Source organism: Bos mutus, unplaced genomic scaffold, assembly GCF_027580195.1.
Source record: "Bos mutus isolate GX-2022 unplaced genomic scaffold, NWIPB_WYAK_1.1 CTG348, whole genome shotgun sequence".
Taxonomy (NCBI): domain Eukaryota; kingdom Metazoa; phylum Chordata; class Mammalia; order Artiodactyla; family Bovidae; genus Bos; species Bos mutus.
The window spans coordinates 50,283-59,692 of NW_027219835.1; positions in this window are offsets into that span (position 1 = coordinate 50,283).

Here is a 9,410-nt window from a genome sequence, read left to right on the forward strand (position 1 = left end):
AATAATTCAAGAGGATGGTACCAGTTCTAAACCACACTATTTTCTTTTCCTCTTAGTAGTATTGTTTTATACCAATTGGTCTTATAAATGAAAGGATTTTCTAGTGAGAATCATTCTGATAGGTCAATTTGGTGATAACTGTGATGGAAACAGAAATATTTAAAGGGAGAAACAAGTGTCCCCTTCCTTCCAGAAAACTACCAAGCCAATTGCTCAAAGGGAAGTAGAGGAAACACATAAGCTGTATAGATCCAAAACGTAATTTACAATGAGGTGAATTCAAGCACATGACAGATGAACAAATTAACCTGCAAAAATAGGTTGACTCAGTTTAATTTCTCTACGAGATCCTGTTTAGCCCTTTCTTCAATCTCCCATTTATACTGCTCTACTTGACTGTGTTCTACAATATACATTTCTGTATAACTTCTGAGGTTCACTACTTCTTGCTCCAAATTCTTTTTATTCTTCTCTAGTTTTTCACATTTCTTTTACATTCCTTTCATAGATAATAACTCCTCTTGAAGAACTTGATTTTTTGCATCCAGGTGCAGACATTTTGACAATGCAGTTTCCAGCTCTGCTGTAAGATCCTCAATCTGCAAGAATAAAACAATACTGTTTGGTAATGAGGCAAGTGGACTGAGCACAGCCTAACTCAAACCCAGGATCAAATAGATACGATGGTATCTGTATGGTAGAACGTAGGACCAGGGATTACTCAGAGAATCAAGAGAGAAATTTAAACCACCAAGAGTCACAAAATATATTCTTCACTGTCATCATCTTTGTCACACAACATTTGCACTTGATTTTACACTCTTTTCTATTTTTTCTCCATAAAATGACTACAAGTCACCTCTTAGTAGAATGTCTCTACTCCTTCCCCCCATCTTAATGCCCCATGTTTTAAAGAAGTTTGAGGGATACTGTATTGAGTTATCTAGGGCTGAGTTAATAAACACTTCCCAAAAGAAGATTGTGAAAATAAGACTCTCATTAATAAATCTTGTAAATATGGATTCTAATCCCATAAGTCTTTTTCTGAACTAAATAGTTTTTGCTAATTTGAACTGCATTCCAAAGAAAAATAATTCAAAAGGTTAAAGAAATCCCATCTCTTAATAGCTTAGTGAGATGATCCATACATTTTTCTGAACAACAACAACAAAAATGCCTCATTTTTGTAACCATTTGTTACTCTTCACAGAACAGAATATATCAAACAAAACAACAAACAAAATTTGCGGGAATTTCAGTGACACCGAGTTGCAAAGAACTTTCCTTTAGACAGAATGATTACTCAGTAAGTCGAGGTGAGTGGAGGTGGTGGTATTGAAACTGTCTACAAATTCTTTGACACTTTTCTCTGCAATTCCCTCCCCTTAAATATGTGTTGGCCTCAGTAACTGATTTCTACTGGACAGAGTCTGGGGAAACTGACTTTTGCTCTGTGGGAAAGCCCACCCTTAGCATCAGTCACTATGCTGTGAAGAAGCCAAGACCACATACTGAGCACCTTGTCAGTGCCTCCAATGGCCGCTCCCAACTAATGCCCCATCCAAAAGCCAGCTCCAACTGCCAGACATGTGCATGAGCTAATTTTCAGATGACTCTGGCCCCCACCTTCATGACATCCCAGCTGATGCTGACTGGAAAAGAAACTTGCTGGCCTCACTCACTAAGCTTTGCCCCAACACAACTTTTCAAACAAAGTAAATGCTGTTTTGAGCCACTACGCTTTGACATGCTTTATTATACAATTTGCTGGCAATAAATACCTGGCACAGATACTGATATTAAAAATGCCATTAAAAAATAACTAAAAGATGTGAGAATGTCTTTCAACCTGGAAGTAAGTGAGATCTGAATGGACTCATAGAAAGAAATGAAAACCCAAAGGGCTTCATGACATTGTAAACTGAATCCTGATGGCCCTTAAAGAGGCTGTTGGTGACAGCTTCTAGGCAAGAGAAGAAAATGACACTGAAACACAGGGGAAAGGAGACTCTTCCTATGAACCAGTTGAAAGTAACATCAATGAGAAGGATAAGCCATCAAAAAAAAGGGGGGGGGACTATTAAATATAAAGGAACCAGGCTCAATTATATTTGGGTTCAATATCTGTTATCTCCTTTACAGCATCTTCACATGTCCAGTGGTCACATGATGCTAAAAGAGAAAAACAGCTACTGGGCAAAGATCAAATCTAGGGTGCTGCCAGGAAAACACGGACTAAAGGTGAAGCCTGTAGACTGTAAAACCCTTCATTAGGACCATGGGAAGACTTAAGGTGGTGCCTCAAATTCCTTTAAAGATCTTAAGGGCATAAGAATTTTAAAGGCATCATCCTACAAAGCTTCACAAGAAGCCCAAGGTGCAGAGCTTCTCTCAAAAAAGATTTGTGAGGGTAGCCTCTCCAATAATGTGAATCCCAATCCAATTCACAGGACACTAAAAGCTTTAAAGAGAACCTTGGCAGCAAAAAAAACGATGCTTGACCTAACAGAGACCAAGACATACAAATGAGAATAGGCCTTTAGGATTTTCTTAGAAGTTCAATGAAGAGGAAGTGGATTAAGAAACATGACTCAGCTACAGACAGAGGTCATTTCTTATGAAAAGGACAGCACACAGAGCTCAGAGGGTAGAGCAAAGGAGAAGCACTCCTATGGGCAGGACCAAGTCCTCATCACAGAGCTGGCAGCACCAAACTGGACCTCAGAGCTGCTATGGACTACGGTGCCTCCCGTTTCCCATTTCTGAACAGGAGAGTCTAGTCATTCAGCAGAATGGTGGGAGTGTGGGTGGAAGATAACTTGTCCCTTTAGTTCTCAAGGCTTAGTACTGAGAGGGTTGTGCTCACAGGGTCACATTCTAGAAATCACACCCAGAAACCTCATCCCCATGTGCCACCTGTACCTGATGAAGATGGCAAGACCTCTACTTGAGCCTGGACCTGACACTGTTAACAACTGAGACTTGTGAGGGAACGGGTAGGGAAGAGAGTACTTTTCATTGGAAGGAATATAAAAAATTGTGGCCAGTGAGTAACTGTGCTAGTTTTTAAATGTACCCATTAGTTTTAAAAAAAACTTTATTCTGTAAGAGAGGTAGAATATAGGCCAAGTATAAGTGACTTGCTCCTGTTGAACAGAAGATGATGAAAGTGATGCTGTGTGAACTGCAAAGCGAGGTTAGACAAGGCAGCAGAGCTTCTGCCTGGCTCTCAACCTGGGAACCAGGCTCCATGTTGCGAGTAAGCCCAGGCTGCAAAGAGAGCCTAGGTGTTCAGGGTAGGTGTTTCACTTGTCTGCCTTCACCAAAGTCCAGCCGACCACAGACACCAACTATCAGACATGGGCATGAACACACCTTCACCCGATTCCAGCCCCCAGCCCTCAAGCTGCCCCACCTGAAGCCGAGGGGACGAGAAGCCAGCCATCCTGGCCACCTTTTCCTAAGTGTAGGTTTTGAATGAAACCAATGTTGTTTATTGAAGCCACTAAACTTAAAGCTGATTAGGAAAAAAACAGAAAAATGGATTTTTGAAAAAGAGAAAATAAAGAAACATAACTTAAATGCAGGTAGGAACTGGTCTCCTATAAAGTGGAATATAATAAAGGGTGAGATTTTTAATGACAATGTTGATGAGAAGAAGCATATAACTAGAAGGAAGACTTAAGGACTATTCAGGAAGAAGTTTTTTCAGGGTTCCCTTCAATTACAATTTCTTACACATAGGCAGTTGTGACTCCTTAGAATTTCTGCTCAAGTTTGAAAACAATGAAGACTAGTAAGCAATGAGGCATATGATTTGAACTATAAGAAATAACTAGAAATAGTTTAATTACCAAAATCAGACTTTTGACCTCATCTCAATTTACTAAAATTCTAAAAGAGATGGGTAGCTTTGAGTAGTTACTAATCTAGAACTCAATCTTCATTGTCCTCTCCTCAGAGAGAGAAATAAAACACCACAAGATGCCACTTCATACTTGCTAGGATGGCTATACTCACAGAGACAGGTAATGACTAGTGTTGACAGGAATGTATAGAAATGGGAACGTTTCACATACTTTGGATAAAAATATAAAATGATGCAGCCATGCTGGAAAACAGTATGGCAGGTCCTCAAAAGGTTAAACAGAGTTGCTGTTTAATACAGCAATTCTATTCATAACTGTTTTCCCAAAAGAAATGAAAAAACACATTCACATCAAAACTTAGACATAAATGTTCACAGTAACATTATTGACATTAGCCAAAAAGTAGAAAAACCCCAAAGGTCCATCAGATGATGAATGGATAAATACAATGTGGTATGTCCATACAATAGGATATTATTGAGCAATAAAATCAAGGAAATACTGACACATGTTAGATGTACCTTGAAGATATTACACTAAATGAAAGAAGGCAGTCACAAAGGATCCCATATTGTGTGATTCTACTGACACGAAATGTCCAGAAAAGGGACATCTACACAGTCAGTGAGTGGAGTCATGGTTGCCTCAGGCTGAGAAGATCAGGAAGGGAAAACTTGCACCCTTCTTTGGAGAGTGATTAAAATGTTCTAACGTGGTAATGCCTGTATAACTCTTTAAACACAATAAAGTCACTGAACTGTACAATTTAAATGAATGAACTGCATGGTATGTTCATTAGATTTCAACAAACCTGTCACCAAAAACAACGGATGCTTTGGGGTCATTAATGCTGTGCTGCTTAGCTTCAGATCACCAGCCAGGGTTCAAGACAGAGAGAGTCAAGAGTGTGCCCTTTTTATCTCAAAATGATATAAGGAAAAGTTGTCTTTTTTACTGGTGTCCAATCTAAAAAATTAATAGACAAATCTGTGTTTCACTGCTCAAAGCATGGAATGATTTATATTTCCCAAAATTAAGTGATTTGGGGGTTCTAAAACTGATTAAAAATTACGTTATGTTTTAGCATATTAATTTGAATATCCATTTCAGTTTGACTGTCTTTTAAATCTCCATGGAAACTAAGCTCTCCATTTTCATATTCACTTAACTTCCTTCTTGTCATTTTTAAGACTTTCTTAAATCTGTAGAAATGTATAGAATGAGTAAGTTCTTTAAGAGAAGATATTTAATAATTAAACAGATATATGTTCTATCAGATAAAACAAACAAATCTATAAATTATAATCCTTTCTCATTGTTCAAATTTAATATTCCTTGAAAGCATAATAACTAAATTCTAATCTTAGATAAATAGTATGAAGAAAAAATTTTATCACATTTAAATATACTGTGTGATATATGTAATATATGAGTTCTTATAAATAAGTTAACATCAATTTTTAGTATGCTAGTGTGAAATATTAATTTATTATTTAATATTAATTATAAACCAGAGATCAGGGTACCTGGCCTCGCTACGCCTTAGTGTCCATGTCTGCTGAATGGGGATAGCAGCAGCCTGGACCTCACCTGGGGATGAGATGACAGACTCGGAAAGCACGTGCCTGGCGCACAGAGTCTCCTGCACACTGCTACCCACCATCATTAAATTGGCTTCCCGCAAATCGAACATCTATGGCTCTGATTCAGTCATTTCTTATAAGAAAACACTAAGCGGAAATTCCACAGTGGTCCAGAGGTTAAGACTTGGCACTTTCACTGCCGGGACACTGGTCTGATCCCTGGCTGGAGAACTAAGATCCCATAAGCTGTGCAGCATGGCCAAAAAAATAAGTAAAGAAAATTTTAAATATAATAAATAATACTATGTCTATTATAAACAAGCATGAGATGATCAGAAGGTAAACAAGTGGGAGAAAGGCAAACTGTTATTACTGTCCCAACGAATGACCAATTTTCAACAGAACCATCAGCACATTTTAAGTGGTGGGTGAGTTTCATTACTTCTATTAAAAGGTCAATTATTCACCAGTACATAACCACACAGTGTTCATTCTTGTTAACGATAAGGACTCTTTAATACTTCACAGAGAAACAAAGGCATGCTAAATTACTAAACAGTTTACCTTTTGACGCTGCTTCCTTAAATCACTAGGCTGATAGATGCATGCAAAGAAATGAAGAGAAACTAGATTTATTGCGACTTTGAAGCTAAAAATTCAAGAATCAAGTCCAAGAAACCCAGAGAGTCCCAAAAAGGATAAACCCAAGGAGAAACACCCCAAGACACATATTAATCAAATTAACAAAGATCAAACACAAAGAACAAATATTAAAAGCGGCAAGGGAAAAACAACAAATAACACACAAGGGAATTCCCATAAGGATAACAGCTGATCTTTCAAAAGAAACTCTTCAAGCCAGGAGGGAATGGCAAGACATACTTAAAATGATGAAAGAAAATAACCTACAGCCCAGATTATTGTACCCAGCAAGGATCTCATTCAAGTATGAAGGAGAAATCAAAAGCTTTTCAGACAAGCAAAAGCTGAGAGAATTCTGCACCACCAAACCAGCTCTCCAACAAATACTAAAGGATATTCTCTAGACAGGAAACACAAAAACAGTGTATAAACTCGAACCCAAAACAATAAAGTAAATGGCAATGGGATCATACTTATCAGTAATTACCTTAAACGTAAATGGGTTGGATGCCCCAACCAAAAGACAAAGACTGGCTGAATGGATACAAAAACAAGACCCCTACATATGTTGTCTACAAGAGACCCGCCTCAAAACAGGGGACACATACAGACTGAAAGTGAAGGGCTGGAAAAAGATTTTCCATGCAAATAGGGACCAAAAGAAAGCAGGAGTAGCAATACTCATATCAGATAAAATAGACTTTAAAACAAAGGCTGTGAAAAGAGACAAAGAAGGTCACTACATAATGATCAAAGGATCAATCCAAGAAGAAGATATAACAATTATAAATATATATGCACCCAACACGGGAGCACCACAGTACGTAAGACAAATGCTAACAAGTATGAAAGGAGAAATTAACAATAACACAATAATAGTGGGAGACTTTAATACCCCACTTACACCTATGGATAGATCAACTAAACAGAAAATTAACAAGGAAACACAAACTTTAAACGATACAATAGACCAGTTAGACCTAATTGATATCTATAGGACATTTCATCCCAAAACAATGAATTTCACCTTTTTCTCAAGCGCACATGGAACCTTCTCCAGGATAGATCACATCCTGGGCCATAAAGCTAGCCTTGGTAAATTCAAAAAAAATAGAAATCATTCCAAGCATTTTTTCTGACCACAATGCAGTAAGATTAGATCTCAATTACAGGAGAAAAACTATTAAAAATTCCAACATATGGAGGCTGAACAACACGCTGCTGAATCACCAACAAATCACAGAAGAAATCAAAAAAGAAATCAAAATTTGCATAGAAATGAATGAAAATGAAAACACAACAACCCAAAACCTGTGGGACACGGTAAAAGCAGTCCTAAAGGGAAAGTTCATAGCAATACAGGCACACCTCAAGAAACAAGAAAAAAGTCAAATAAATAACCTAACTCTACACCTAAAGCAACTAGAAAAGGAAGAAATGAAGAACACCAGGGTTAGTAGAAGGAAAGAAATCTTAAAAATTATAGCGGAAATAAATGCAAAAGAAACAAAAGAGACCATAGCAAAAATCAACAAAACCAAAAGCTGGTTCTTTGAAAGGATAAATAAAATTGACAAACCATTAGCCAGACTCATCAAGAAACAAAGGGAGAAAAATCAAATCAACAAAATTAGAAACGAAAATGGAGAGATCACAACAGACAACACAGAAATACAAAGGATCATAAGAGACTACTATCAACAATTATATGCCAATAAAATGGACAACGTGGAAGAAATGGACAAATTCTTAGAAAAGTACAACTTTCTAAAACTCGACCAGGAAGAAATATAAAATCTTAACAGACCCATCACAAGCATGGAAATTGAAACTGTAATCAAAAATCTTCCAGCAAACAAAAGCCCCGGTCCAGACGGCTTCACAGCTGAATTCTACCAAGAATCAGTATAGGCAAATACAGTAAAGCAAATATGATGGCAAGCATATAAGCGAGATGAAGATTTAGAGAACATGTGACTGGAAACAGAACATTTTTTTTTTTGACCACAGAAGTTAAATAAGCTATTCAAGATTTACTAGAGAAACACTATAAATTATTACTCAGGAAGATACAATTCTATTACAACATCATGATTTATTAAAGCACAGAATTCTGTACAACAAAGGGCCTTAGCAGTTGTCTATTCTTAGCCAAACTTCTCTATAAGTTAGTTTCTCTTAATAAAAAACATGTTATACTTTAAATTAGTAATTTAACTGATGAGGAAGTTACCATAATACCTATTTTAACATTGAACAAATCTAACCACCTATTGGACATTAATGTAAAATCCTGACATAGAATTTGATTTAAAACTTCTCAAAATAAATTCATTAAAGAGGTTCCCTGTGAAAATATGTAAGAATGAAAGCTAGCTTAATAGCAGGTGCAGTCTTTACATTTTATTAACCATAGAAGATACTTTTTAAGAGTATAATAGAGACATTAACTGTGCAAAAGCTGATGAGATTCACAGTCTTAAATACAAGCACCAACACAGAAAGGATATTGTGTCAGTTCAGTTCAGTTCAGTCGCTCAGTCATGTCCGACTCTTCACGACCCCAGGAATCACAGCACACCAGACCTCCTTGTCCATCACCAACTCCCAGAGTTCACCCAAACTCATGTCCATCGAGTCAGTGATGCCATCCAGCCATCTCATCCTCTGTCATCCCCTTCTTCTCCTGCCCCCCATCCCTCCCAGCATCAGAGTCTTTTCCAATGAGTCAGCTTTTCGCATAAGGTGGCCAAAGTATTGGAGTTTCAGCTTTAGTATCAGTCCTTCCAAAGAACACCCAGGACTGATCTCCTTTAGAATGGACTGGTTGGATCTCCTTGCAGTCCAAGGGACTCTCAATAGTCTGCTCCAACACCACAGTTCAAATGCATCAATTCTTCGGGCTCAGCTTTCTTCATAGTCCAACTTTCACATCCATACATGACCCCAGGAAAAACCATAGCCTTGACTAGACGAAACTTTGTTGGCAAACTAATGTCTCTGCTTTTGAATATGCTGTCTAGGTTGGTCATAACTTTCCTTCCAAGGAGTAAGCATCTTTTAATTTCATGGCTGCAATTACCATCTGCAGTGATTTTGGAACCCCAAAAAATAAAGTCTGACACTGTTTCCACTGTTTCCCATCTATTTCCCATGAAGCGATGGGACCAGATGCCATGATCTTGGTTTTCTGAATGTTGAGCTTGAAGCCAACTTTTTCACTCTCCTCTTTCACTTTCATCAAGAGGCTTTTTAGTTCTTCACTTTCTGCCTTAAGGGTAGTGCCATCTGCATATCTAAAATTCCACTAATTCTA